We start from the raw sequence: 13,561 nt of genomic DNA, 5'->3' as shown, positions 1-13,561 counted from the left end.
TTGCGTTTGAATAAAACACTGGGCGTCTCCATTGCATGGCTTGCAGGAGTGGGCGAACAAAGAGCCGAAATAAGCATCTATTTTTCTTTAACTATTTCTGAATTATGAGCATACATACATCTACCTTGTTTTGATTTTTTTGACTAACGCGATAGTATTGTTATTTACCACGCGGAAGCAAAACAGTTGTTGGTACGCATAAGTTCACCCGCCTACGCAGGGTACCCACTTACGTGGCTAGCTTAGTATCAGTTTTACCAGCGTGCGTGGTATTCGCACTGCAGTCAGTTTAATATCGATATATTCCATTTTTATTCTAGTTGTTATCTGTCATCCTTTTGATCCGGTATCCTTATTTTCTCTTCTCCTGTTTAATCGTTTCCCTCTATGCGCTATTGATGCTTCGTTATATTCTACGTTAGTGAGAGAGCTAACCTATAGGTTCACTCTAGTTGTAGCTAAAGTCCGTGAAAAATCTTTAAACTTGTTATGTTGAAGGTTTATTTAATGACAGTTGTATTCACATCAATTCAAAAACAACATGGTCTGTTGCTAGAAAAGAGCTTGATCGATTTGCAGCTGATAGAATGAATGACCCAACGGGGATATAAAATGATGCAATAAGTAGCACGCATACAGCTTAGTGTATCATTAAGGTGTATCCTTGCCAGCAATTATATGAGGGAATCAATTTTTTTATCGATTGAAATCATTTTGCTTCTAAGCAAACACATTTGAGTTACGTAAAAGGTAGAGTTCGGAACTATTTTAAAAAGTGTAATTTTGATAGTGCTTTGTAGGCTAATCTTGTTTGCAGATCGATAACAGGAATTTATTGTAAGGAACTTGAATGGTTTTGGTCGCAAAAATATGTTACATATTACTTAGTTAGCATTGTGTTTTGTGTCGTTCCTTCTATCCAGAACAGTTGTGTCACATTAGTACATTTGATGAATGCTGGTTTTTTGTAGCGGAATTTGGGGCAAGTGTGCCACCTTAAGCATTTCAAGTTATAACGCACTAAAACGTGTTTTCCAAAAGCCGATTTAAGTCTCACAACCATTTTACATCTATTTCCTCACTTATAAATGAGTTTCGCTTGTAAAAAGTGCAAACAAAACAGTTTTTGAAGCGTTTTAAAAAGGGTCCAAAAAGACGTTGTTTTTTTGGGCTATGGGGCAAGAGTGCCACTCGTATGGGGCAAGACGGCCACCTGGTTAAAATAACCGTATTTCTTTGATAATTGGAAATTATTACGTTTGTACCACTAGTGTATGTATTCCTACATGTCTTGAGTCACCAATGAACCCCTTTTCATCACAAACTGTATCGCAATATGGGTTGTTGCTGGTCTGTTTTTCCGGAGTAGAATCCGCTCGTAAAAGCGCACCATACCGCTGAACGCTACAACAATGTTTACATTTTTGACAGCTCGCGCCTATGAAAGATGATGGCACACTTGCTCCAAATAGAGATGGCTCTTTTGCCCCAAAAGTTGTATCTTTTTTTAAATTGAATTTTTCAGTGACAAAAAGAAAGTTTTTTTCAACTAACCCCACAAAAAATTCACGTTTCCTCAGCTATACGGTGGTGTAAATATTTTCTCGGTTGATTGTTCGCATTATTTTTGAGAGCTTATTTGGTTGGATTAAAAAATTATAGTATTCTGCTCAATTTTGAAACTCAACACAAATCAGTTCAAAACAATGGGAAATATCGATTGGTCTGTATGAAATTCGGCTCAGTATACCTAGTCATTGGAAAGCAACCAACTGTATACACAATTGATCATTAAACTTAAATTTTTCAGGAAAAATGCTTGGTGGCACTCTTGCCCCGTATGGCACACTTGCCCCAAATTCCGCTAAATAATTTTTGTCACTTTTGCTGCCTGCTCAACAGAATGTACAACTTCAGCTTTGCAGGCTGCATCTGTACGTAGCAGTTAATAAAAAGTTTGCAACTCATCTTCGTGTTGCATTAAATGTCCTTTAACTGATATAGCTGATTAAATTAAATTTTAGCAACTCACCAGAGCTTGCAACGGGGAGAAGCCCTTACTCCTGGGCCCTTTAGAAGGTTTTTAAAAAATAAATTCATTGTTCTTCACTCACGCCTTGCACACGTTGCATTTCCTCGACTAATTTCTTATTAACTGCTCGGATATCCGCAAGTTGTTGTTGCAATTCGATTACTGTCTTTGTACGGCAAAAGCGGCATTCATGAGGAGCTAAAAATACAAAACAAACCACGTTAAACATTCGCCCAATCGCTGAACAGCTCGCTGCATTACAAACATACCCTTCACATGATTGTTGGGAAGTTTATGAAATTGTATTGTTCCGTTGCGTGATGCACGATGAAATACATATCTAGCTGGGCTGTTTGGCGCTGTAAAATGGAGCAGTTAATTTTTCGTTCCCCTTGCTGCATTAGAATGTTACCCACCGCGTGACGGACGAATCAAAATAAGCTTGTAAGGCGACGGTTGCCGATCATTGTTTGTAGGGTCGTCGTTTGGAATGTTCATTTTGGCGTTGTTTTTATGGTACAGGCTGAAAATACACAAAGGAATGATGGTCTAAGTATTACCTATAGTGGTACAAACAATAGCAGCTATTCGTTGCAAAGCTGTTGCACTACTGCTTGGCTACGTCCTGCCCACTGTTACTTCGTCTAACCAATCTAATCTAATGTTACCACTTAATCGAACCTACTTTTTTCGTCCAAATCACTTATTGCACTGATAGATCCTGCTGGGATTTCGCCATAGGACCATTCTTTTTAATACTTTTCACTTAAAAATGGCCTGGTACGGGTAGCGTTGCGCTTCCTGGCGCGTTGGAGAGTTTATATACCAGATAGCATTACATAATATTTTGTAGCATATCTGCTAAACATAACACTCAGCACTAAGAGAACCCTAGGGAGCGTACAATGTAACTGGGAGACCCACTTTCTCAAAAGCGCAGCGTTGAGAAAGATAGACAAACACTTAACAATGAAATCAGTTTATACATCGTTACCATAGGCAGGAACTGTTCATGCTTTATTACTCAAAGCAGGATTACTTTATACACTAAATGACAAAAGCTACACCGGAACTGGTTTGGTAAAAATTTTGAAATACACAACCCGGAAACGGCTGAAAGAAACCCACAAAATCGCCATAAATAAAAACATAGATAAACCATAAATAAAACCGCCACCGACAATGAAAGATCAGAATCGTCCGGACTGTCAGGAAAGGAGTATGCATATCTTCCTACATCTATCGAATTCTCTTTTAAGGCCTCTAAACTCGTATGAAGTCAATGTACATTAATTTAGAAAATGCAAACTTCAAACTGTACAGAAAGTAGGAATGGTTTTGATAGTGCCAAATCAAGCATTGATGGTGAACGTGTGGCATCGCACGGCCTAGTACGTTGGATTAGGTGGATAGAAAATGGAAATAAAAACTTCCCTTTGAACTACTTCAAAACGGGTCTTTCCCGTCCTATTTGATTTCGCACCGGCACCATAGAGGATGCCACTGCGTTGATTACTTTTCTGTTTCTGTGGTGTGTGCAGGACTAACCTTTGGCAGCGAAGGGAAGCTCTCGTCGATGAGTTGGAAGGACGGTCCGGGCATTTCCTTCGCTCTTTCGGCCGGTTTAATCGTTCTGCGGGCAGGGCAGCCGTGGAAGTTCGCAGTGTGACGATCGCCGCAGTTTGCGCATCGCAAATCAGCCAAAGCTAGTCTCCCGCCAGGGTTAGTGGTCGTCTTGCTGCGTGGGCACATGCTCGACGCGTGTGCTCCGGCGCATTTCACGCACTTCGGTGTGCGGAAGCAGTTCGCTTGGCCGTGGCCATACTTTTGGCAGTTTTTGCACTGCATTGGCACCCGCTGGCGCGTGTGTAGGTCAAAGTACACCCGGTGATGGTTCACATGGCGTACCTGCCTCAGCTCGTCTAGTGTGATTGACTCTTTGGGAAAATGTAACAGATACTTTGCCTGCCGGTGGAACTGCTGCGGAGGCATCCGTATGGTTTTGATCGTGATTGGCCGTATATTAAATGCCGCAAGCGCCTCCGCGATATCCTCAACATCCGTTTCTGGGAGACCTCGAACCATTACTTTGGTCGTGCGTGCCTCGGGCAGCTGATGGGTGAAGCAATTGATTCGGTGCTGCTTGAACGTGTCGAGAATAGCTTTAAAATCCTTCGTATTGGTCACGAACACGGTGATGGCGTTCGTTGTGGTATTAGCCGTGTAATGTATCACACCGGTAGCTGCAATCAAGTGGCGAACGTATTCTAGTGATGTGCCTGTAACTACGATCGGCGGTAGTCGGTCCATTTCGCTGTCCTCTTGACGTTGCGTTGGTTGCGAACCCGAGGGCGCCACTTCGTCATTGCTTGGAAGATTGTGCGAATCGTTCCCCGACACTGTTGGTGCACGGTCGGGCTCTGCACACTGATCCATTTGTTGAAACTGTGCCAGCGACATTTTTGCGCAGCCTCTCCGGGGCATCCCTTTTTTGCTGCGGCTCATCTTGACGGGCCGCGCGGTTCCGTCGTTTGCGCAGCTTCTCGACCAGCAGAACAGAAGCTAATGCACAACGTTCCTGTGTGTCAAAACAAAGAGAGAGAAAGAGAGACAGAGCATCAGCCCTCTTTCCCAAACTCGATCGAAGAGCAACGATGGTTGCTGCTGCTTAGATACAACGGTGGCTTTAATTTTGATTTGATAAGCGTGAAAGCATTGAAGCAATTTTCAAAGCAAAAAGTGAAGCCAACAAATGAAATGTGCAACTGTTGTTAGCATCTGAAGCAACGTGCATTTGTGCTGTGCCAATGGTGCAATTATTTATTTACAGCGTGCTGTGTGTTCGTGATTTAAAACCAGTTTTGCAAAGTGTTTCGATTAAAAATGGCTTATATCTATGGTTACGTGTTTTGTCAGTGAATGTGTTAGGTGTGCGGCGTCGCGGTATGTTTTGTGATTTTATTGTGTACTTTTTAGTAGGAAATAGTTAAGCTTCTTTAAAGGGAAATGCCTGTAAATGCAACTGGATTGTGGTTTGGTGGATTTTAAAAAAAATCTAAGTAGATTAAATCATTAGAGCAAACTCTGAGTGGAACAGGGGAACTGTATTTTATCCCAATTGATACACACTCTCCCCAATGAGGACAGCACACATTGGAAAGTATATTAGATTAATAAATAAACAGTTCTGTACGTTTATCAGCGGTTTACTTTTATCTGTTTTTTATTTACTTTTCCAGCGAAACAGCACTGATGCACTGCGTCACAAACTGTATGATAGTTTTTATCCATTAACTCTAAAAGAAGCTGACATTAATGAAATGGCTGAGCCATTATCGGTAGATGGCTGAAATGATCCTAAATAATAAAAACCATCCTTTTCTAACCATTCCTTATTTGTTCACAGTTAATTACCGCTACACATGTTTCCCCTATTTTCAGTCGGGGAACAGTCTTTGTTTGTTGTACTAAATGTACTAATGTACTAAAAAAAGCTTCGAAATTCTTCGTCCTCAAGATACCTCTAATACAAAAAGCTTTAATACATTTTCTATTTTTTTACAGGAATTTTCTTACATCGCCAATCGCTCCAAGTACATCACCAAAACGTAGGTCACCCTATTGCTCCGATCCTCGTCATCAATTCCTAGCAGGGTATCAAACGCTTCCAATACGATATCGGTGGTTAGTAGAATGAAATGAAACCCTCCACGGTTTTCTGTAGCGTTTGGATTGAATGTTCAACAAATTCTCTTAAGCTTTGTAGCTCACGAAGCAACATTGTATTGTCCACATTGTCAGGTGCGCGCGTTGTCGCTGAAGAGGAGCACATCACAGGGAGCTGTGCCGTAAACAGTTCATTTTCATCCAGTAAACCATCATAAACGTCCGCACCTGTTGCTGCTAGGCAAGTGAGTTTTTCAGCTGCTCTGCTATTTACAGCTGTGTTAGGTAATGATAAATGCGTTAGCGAGTCGCTTATGGGCAATGCAGATGGAAGGGTATCTGACGATTTTGTAACCATCTCCGATTCGATTCCGATCGGGAAGAAAGGCGCAGGATTTCCCGCCATGTGCTTCATCTCACATGGTTCCAGATCGTTCATTAATGGTCGACCGATGTCTAAACCCGGTAGCGGAGTTAACGAAGAATGCGCTTCGGGTGCAAGTGATGGCTTGATGGCACCTGACACCCGCTTAGCACGGCTCTTTCTAGTTCGTTTAACAGTATTGGATGTGGCTTTCTTTTTATCTTGCTGTCGCACTGGTATGTTTGACGCTGATGATGATGGAGAAAACACGACGGATGATGATATCTTGAAAGCATCCGGCACAATTGGTTGCAAAATAGTACATGGTGTAGACATCACCAACGGTTCTACCGCTCCGGATGATGACGCTGTCAAAGGTAAGGGCAACGATGATGCTGAGGCTTCCGCAGCAGCCGGAGGTGTGGAGCGCGTTACATTATTTGGCACAGTTTGTGCAATCGACCGCGCTGCCTCCCCAGACGACAACGGAGCTAGCGGAGGAGGAAGCGATTGCTGGATTGATCCAGGTTGTATTGCGGGCAGTCCTGCTGCTCCGGATGACGACGCTGTTAAAGCTAAGGATAGCGATGATGCCGAAGCTTCGACAACAACATACGATATGGAACGCGTTAGAATGTTTGGCAGAGTTTGTTTAATCACCCGGCGCTGTGCTGCTGCTCCGGAAGATAACGGAGCCAGCGGTGGAGGGAGCGCTGATTGTTTTGCCGCTCCGGACGATGAACAAGCTGGCGGAGAACGCTTTACTGGTTCCACACTGGATGCCAGTGATGATGCTAGCATTAGTACGTTAGTTGTTGAAGAAACCTTATAGCGAAAAAAAGCCAGTATTTCATATTAGACAGGACAAAATATCTTCTTTTCTTATTGTCACTTACGTTGGAATTATGGATATCCATTTAGACATTAATGTATAATTTGTCGATACTCTTGGGATTTCTTGGAACAAGTTTCTTGGAAATTTCTTGGATGGTTTGGAACAAGTTAAACTGTAGCGGAAGGTAAGAAGGCACGACACATCAATGAGAAAAGAATGAAAAATAAAAAAAACCATATTTTATGAATAACTATCAACTACAATAGAAAAGAGAATTAGAGCATACAAAATGCTCTCCTTCCTTGTTCAATCCGACACAAGTGGGAACGGGTAAGTAACTATGTGTGTGTGCACGCAACGTGTGCGTGAATGCTGGTTTTTTGCGTTCTGAAAGTTTTTACTTTGACTGCTCCTAATTGAAACACTTTTCACCATCTTATGGGATTTTTTACACAGTTTTGACATGGCACGTTGTACACTTGTATACGAAGTCGAAACAAAATGTATCATTTCCAATTGGAGAAGTGCTCGGCGGGATAGAGACGATAGCGGGATTTGTTCTCAAGCTAAGAGAAACCAGGAATTCAGTTCCATCAGTATAAATAAAAATAAACAAATTAATATATATATATTTTTTATTCAGGAGTAACGGTCCAAAAAGGCCGTATTGCTTAAAACAAATTAATAATAATAAATATACAAAGCGTAACCCGTAACAAGCATGTTTCCCACTCAAACCGATTTAGGTATTCTATCGTATTATACAATTGAACTATATGATTCAGTGCTGATTCAACCCTTTGTTCGCACAAGGGTTACACAACGGGGTCGTAAAACATGATTGAACAGAAACCGCGCGCAAGCGGCACCCACTCCTACTGCGGCAATTTATTCCAACTGCAATAACTTCGCCAACAGCGGATGTAAAGAAAAACGAAAGAAAAAACGATTCACTGGTGATGAGTCACTCAAGGAGTGACGCCAACTTCTTTGTTTGATGCATTTGAAGCCACTGAAAGCACTGAAAGAAAGAAATAGAGAGGCACACAAATAGACTCTAACTGACAACACCGAGGAACGGCAAATAAAACTCGACCCAACCCCGAGCGAAATTCAACGCAGAATAGCCGATGTATTTTTCCTCCTTTTGTGTATCGTCTTGTAAGTTTGGTTGTGCTGAAAACGAAAGAATCCTTCGAGGAGCTATGGACGATGACACACTGACGACAATTATGGATGCGCTGGAAAAGTCTTGCGGGCGACTGGATGTGCTGAAGTATGTTCGACTGTCGCCTTCAAGAGCTGATAGACCGAAGGCGCCAGCTAGAACTGCGCAGAAGTGTAGACATGTCACGTTGAACGAGTTCGGAGTCTGGATGCAGATGATAGCGAAGTAGACGATAAATGCGGCAAACTGTAAGGTGCAACACGAGCAGATGCAGCAGGTCGAGCAGAGCCATCAGTAGACGATTTCAGGTACTTCTTACGAGATGTTGCAGCTTAATTAGACCTTTGAAAATGATTGAAGAGCATTCGGAACCTCATACAACCACGAAGATGCACTGGGTTCATGTGGAACTTGTTGCCGATGGAGGAATAATGAACTCATTGGCGATGCTGCAGAACAATACGAAACACGACCACGGCTTCCATTGACGGAACGACAACATCTTCCTACCGAAACCCTGTCACATGGTTCTAGCTGGAGCTGGAGACTCGGGAACGACCAATGAGCCTCTGAGAAGAAAAATTACGAAATGCGCCGGAAGTTCTAGATTACGTCAGACTGCTCAGAGAGGATGCGTTGAAAGCGCTCTACACCTTGGAAATGCTATCGACGAGTGTTTCTGGTGACAAACCCACGTTGCGGGAAGCTGCTGCTCCTTAAACGCTACTGCTGGACGAACTCGGCTGTTGTTTGTAGACTGTTGAACGAGGACGCAATGAGGATCGCTCCAAAATAAGCTGCACGGAGCGGACGAAGCGAGACTAAGCGGATGCAGCAAGACATTGCGGGCCAACTTAAATCAGCAATCTCGACGCTGAACGATGATTGCACCTGAGTAACAGCTACACCTACAAGAAATGGAATGAAATATACCACGCAGCAAGCACCACCGGACACTTCTGAGCAGGGACGGAACAGAAAACTTGCAGTTAGGTAGACCAAGCGTTGAAGCGACCTCTTTCCTATTACCGACGGACATTTTAGCGATGGTAATCGGTAGTTCCTTCCGCACTGGATAGTTGTCGAAGACAATAGACGATGGACGATTAATTTTTAACTATTTGTGGACGAACAAACGATGGAAACCAACAGTACTTAGAAAAATGTTTTCAATGAGGAACGATGCTCGACGTTTAACGTTCAACGTGTCACATCACAGTTTTAACGCCCCAAATAAAACGTTGTCGATGATTATTGAATTCATATGGGGTTTTATCACAATTATATGCATACGTAATGTGAGTGCTCATTTTGTCACATTTTTTCCCCATAGTATTATTACATGGACATAAATCAAACATCGAGTTTGGCCATGAAAATAATTTCCAAAGTTATATTTTAACCCACCAAACGCTAACATTTACATATCTTGATTAATGGAAAATCAACGTCAAACCATTGTAGATAGCAGTCAATCGATCAAACTATTCTCAGGAGGAAATCCAACAGGGATTTCATATTATTACATTAATCTTTGCTCATAATAAAATGCTTACATGCAGAATTAAGTAATTATTTACGAAAGGCTCGATAGGTTCTTCACAAATCTGTCCAATTAATGAAAATGTTTCCAAGTCAGCGTGTTGTGACAGTAAACCGAAAATACCAAAGTGTGTGTCCATTCCTGCATTCACCAAAGACATATAAAATTAATTTGCAACTGTTTTTTAATCGATTTTAGAATACAAATAAAACAATGCTCATACAAACTAAGACATAAAAGCACTCACCGTTGAAGGAGGATTTCGTAAAATCAACGAGTCACTGCACTATTTTGTACGATTGAAACGATTGCCGTTGTAATATTTTGAGAAATGAGTATTTATCGTGTGAAATCGCTTTAGTTAATGTTCGATACGCGTTTAATTGTTTATTTTATTTTTAAAATTTGCCTTGAAATAAGCAATATATTTTCACTGTCACAATTGCGTCTAATGTTTTTGCCAAAGGAAAGGGAATGGTAAGAACTATGTTTAACTATAAACTCATACTTTTAAAGTGTTCCAAAAAATAGCTATATTTCAATTTTATCCCTAAGGTATTGAAATAAAAAAAAAACATAAACATAGTTTTTATTTGTGAGCTTTACACTGTGTTTAAAATAATAGCACTTCGTCACTCTGCTTCTGGAAATTGAGGACACACAAATACACTTACAAGCACGCAAATTAGGTCAATCAGTCCATGTTTTAAAATGATAGCGTTACAAATTTATAATAATCTTCTATCATATGAGGCAACCGATCGTCGCAAGCAGTGGCAAACTGTGGCATGAAAATTGTAATATTATCTATTGCACACGCAAAGTCAATATTTCACCTGAGATATTTCCCTAACGTTCGACACCGGTATTTCACTGATGCAAAAACAGCTCCAAAGCCCACAAACACAGTGCAGCATGATGTTTGAGATTTACTGAGCAGCGTGCTGCAAACCAAAAATCTATGAAAAAACGCTTTACAGCGTTCGGCAAATAATTGGCCGAAAAACTGACAGTTAACAACCTATATCACACCTAATCGTACTGTTCCAGATTCTATAATTCTGCCTATTTTGTATAGTATGGCAAAAAGGACCGATTGCTTCCAGTTTAGCTCTGCAAATTTTCGTAAAGCACACGTACCAAAAATCACTACCACACGTAACGATCACTGTCGAAAAAATCGATCACTTTTCTGTTCTCACTGCGTTGCGGTCTTTTGTATCAAAGCTTTTCTTAACTTGGAAAAAAATTTAACACTTGGTTGCACTAACGACACGAAGCCCGGAGCAGCGTTACCGTACGATTCAACATTCCCGCAGCGCAATGCGATCGAAAAATGACTCAATTCTCTGGCTATCGCCATACATGCAACTCACGGGCGCTCATGAACTAATCCTTTCTCGCTTTCGCTTTTATATCGTTCCTTTTTACGCGCGTGTAACCGCCGGTACCGAACACACTTGCGTGTATATTCGGTCCTATGAGCGCCCATCAAACTCGGGACGAGTACCGGCATATATATCTATATATATATGTATATATATATATATATATATATATATATATATATATATATATATATATATATATATATATATATATATATATATATATATATATATATATATATATATATATATATATATATATATATATATATATATATATAGTTGAATATTAAGGTATATGTCAAATTATATGTTTTTCATAAAGTTATGCGTCACACAAATTTCGAATAATGATTCGCAGTTGCTGTCCGCTCTAGCGGCCACGGCGCTTCGGAATGTAGGAAAATGAGACAAATAATCAATTTCTTATTTCACAGGCATGGCTTTCTCACTGCGGCTGGAGCTCAACAAAGAAAAATACCATCTTGGCGTACGATAAGTGGTAGCCGTTGCAGAAAAGTGTGATAAATAAAGTTATGTATATCTTTCAATCCTACTGTGAAATGTACTCTGCCCCAATTCAATGTGTATGAAACATAAAAATCATTTCATCGTTGAATTGGTCCAAAATGTATCGAATTGCTTAAGAAACACTTTGAACGGCTCAGTAAAAAGGTTTTACTGTGCTATCAAACTGTTAAATTATTTTGTTTTTTCGCCACAATTTTAGTCATATGCTATTGATTTGCTCCTTATATTTTGTCATAAATAGTTTTTGGAAAATTTGGCATTTTTTTGTAGTTTTTTACCACAGTGCTATTACATGAACAAAAATCAAATAATGGAAAGACATCAGCAAACACAGTTGATTGTAGATCGGGTTTCGTCATGAACTTAATTATACAAGTAATATTTGGTGGGTTCAAACGCTAACATTTACTCATCAAAATGAATGAAAAATCAACGTCAAATCGTTTTACATTGGAGCTGATCGATTAAACTTTCCTCAAAAGGAAATTTGATAGAAATTTTATATAGTTACATGAATGTTCGCTGTTCGCTCATCATATTATGCATGCATGAAGAACAAAATAATTCTTTACGATAGGCTCAATTGAATCTTTACAAATCTGACTAATCAATGAAAATGTTTCGAAGTCAGCTTGTTGCGACCAAAATATCAGAGTGTGTGATACGCAGCATATGTATATTCATGCATACATCAAACATATTTTAAAATAATTGATATTTTTTTAAATCAATTTTACCAATAAAAAAAATGCTCACACAAACGCACTTACCTTTGAATGAGGTCTTCGCAAAAGAATGAGTCACTGCACAGTTTTTCAGATTGAAACAATTGCCGAGGTAAAATATTGGGAAATGGGTACTTTTTGTATCAAAATCGCTTCAGCTCGGGATTTCGTTCAAAGTTCGACACGTGTTTAATTGTTTATAAACGTTATTTTTTTTGCGTTGAGATAAGCAATATATCTTCACTGTTACAATTGCACTCGGTCCAACATAATATTTTAGCTAAATGATAGGAAATGGTGAAAACTACAATGCCTTTAACATACATCCTTGAGATCTCTTGAGACTTTTTCTGGCACATTGAACTTACAACTTCTATACTAGTTTCTAGACAATCACAAAAAAATTGATTTTTTTAAATTTTACCCTAAGGTATTGAAAAAAAACTTCTCATAAATAGCGGCAAATTTATTTACGACCAATGTGTACTACAACCGATGATTGATTTAATCCATTGCTTTTAAAAATTGAAATTTGAGGACATACAACTACAGATACAACCACACAAAATAGGCCAATCGAATCATGGATTAACTAACTTTTATCAAATGAGGTAGCCGATCATGGCAAGCAGTGGCAAACTGTGACGTGAAACTTGTAATATTATCGATTGCACACGCAAACTCCATATTTCACTTGAGAGATTTCCAAACGTAGGATGCTAGTATTTTGCTGATGCAAAAACAGCTCCAAAGCTCACAAATTCAGTGTGGCATGATATTTCAATTTTACTCAAAAACGCTTAGCAGCGTGATATAAACTAAACAAATATTACCAAAATCTATTGAACGCTAGTTCGGCAAATAATTCGCATGATAGCAAATTAGTTTCGTATTTTTCCCTCAAGTCACTGTCAGTAAACAATCTACATCAAACCTAATGGAACTGTTCCAGATTCTATAGTTCTACCTATTTTGTATCGTATAGCAAAAACGACAGATTGCTTCGAGTTTGGCACTACACATTTTTACAGAGCACACGTACCAACTATCACTACCACACGTAACGTTCACTGTTTAAAAAAAAAATAAATCTATCACTTTTCCGTTTCACTGTGTTGGGGTATGCTTTTTACCAATGCTTTTCTTGACTTAGAATTTTTCTACCACTTGGTTGCTCTAACGTCACGAGGCCTGGAGCAGCGTTACCGTACGATTCAACGTTCAACGATCGAATGACGATCAACGACGATCGCCGTGCTCTCTCTCTGTAGCGAACTTGTGCGAAACGCGTTTACGTATGTGTGCGTGA

At 39.9% G+C, this 13,561-nt stretch overlaps 2 long non-coding RNA genes across 3 annotated transcripts in view; one reads left to right on the top strand and one right to left on the bottom strand.

The window, feature by feature from the left end:
* Window positions 1-6,963, top strand: part of LOC11175725 (uncharacterized) — a 33,984-nt gene extending 27,021 nt beyond the window's left edge. Inside the window, exon 5 of the long non-coding RNA XR_009765087.1 lies at window positions 5,597-6,963. This is a non-coding gene — a long non-coding RNA (uncharacterized LOC11175725). The remainder of the gene's footprint in view (window positions 1-5,596) is intronic.
* Window positions 385-12,419, bottom strand: LOC133391601 (uncharacterized). 2 transcript variants are annotated; one of them, XR_009765094.1, is made up of 4 exons: window positions 12,298-12,419; window positions 2,449-2,555; window positions 2,302-2,391; window positions 385-2,230 (listed from the first exon to the last, which is right to left on the bottom strand). It is a non-coding gene; the product is annotated as an uncharacterized LOC133391601 (long non-coding RNA). The 2 variants fall into 2 exon arrangements; XR_009765093.1 differs by lacking the exon at window positions 12,298-12,419 and adding an exon at window positions 3,581-3,805.
* Between the last annotated feature and the right edge of the window lie 1,142 nt (window positions 12,420-13,561).

This window comes from Anopheles gambiae, chromosome X (assembly GCF_943734735.2).
Source record: "Anopheles gambiae chromosome X, idAnoGambNW_F1_1, whole genome shotgun sequence".
In the NCBI taxonomy this organism is placed as follows: domain Eukaryota; kingdom Metazoa; phylum Arthropoda; class Insecta; order Diptera; family Culicidae; genus Anopheles; species Anopheles gambiae.
The sequence above is the reverse complement of the archived record's forward strand: the minus strand, read 5'-3'. Positions and strand labels throughout refer to the sequence as shown.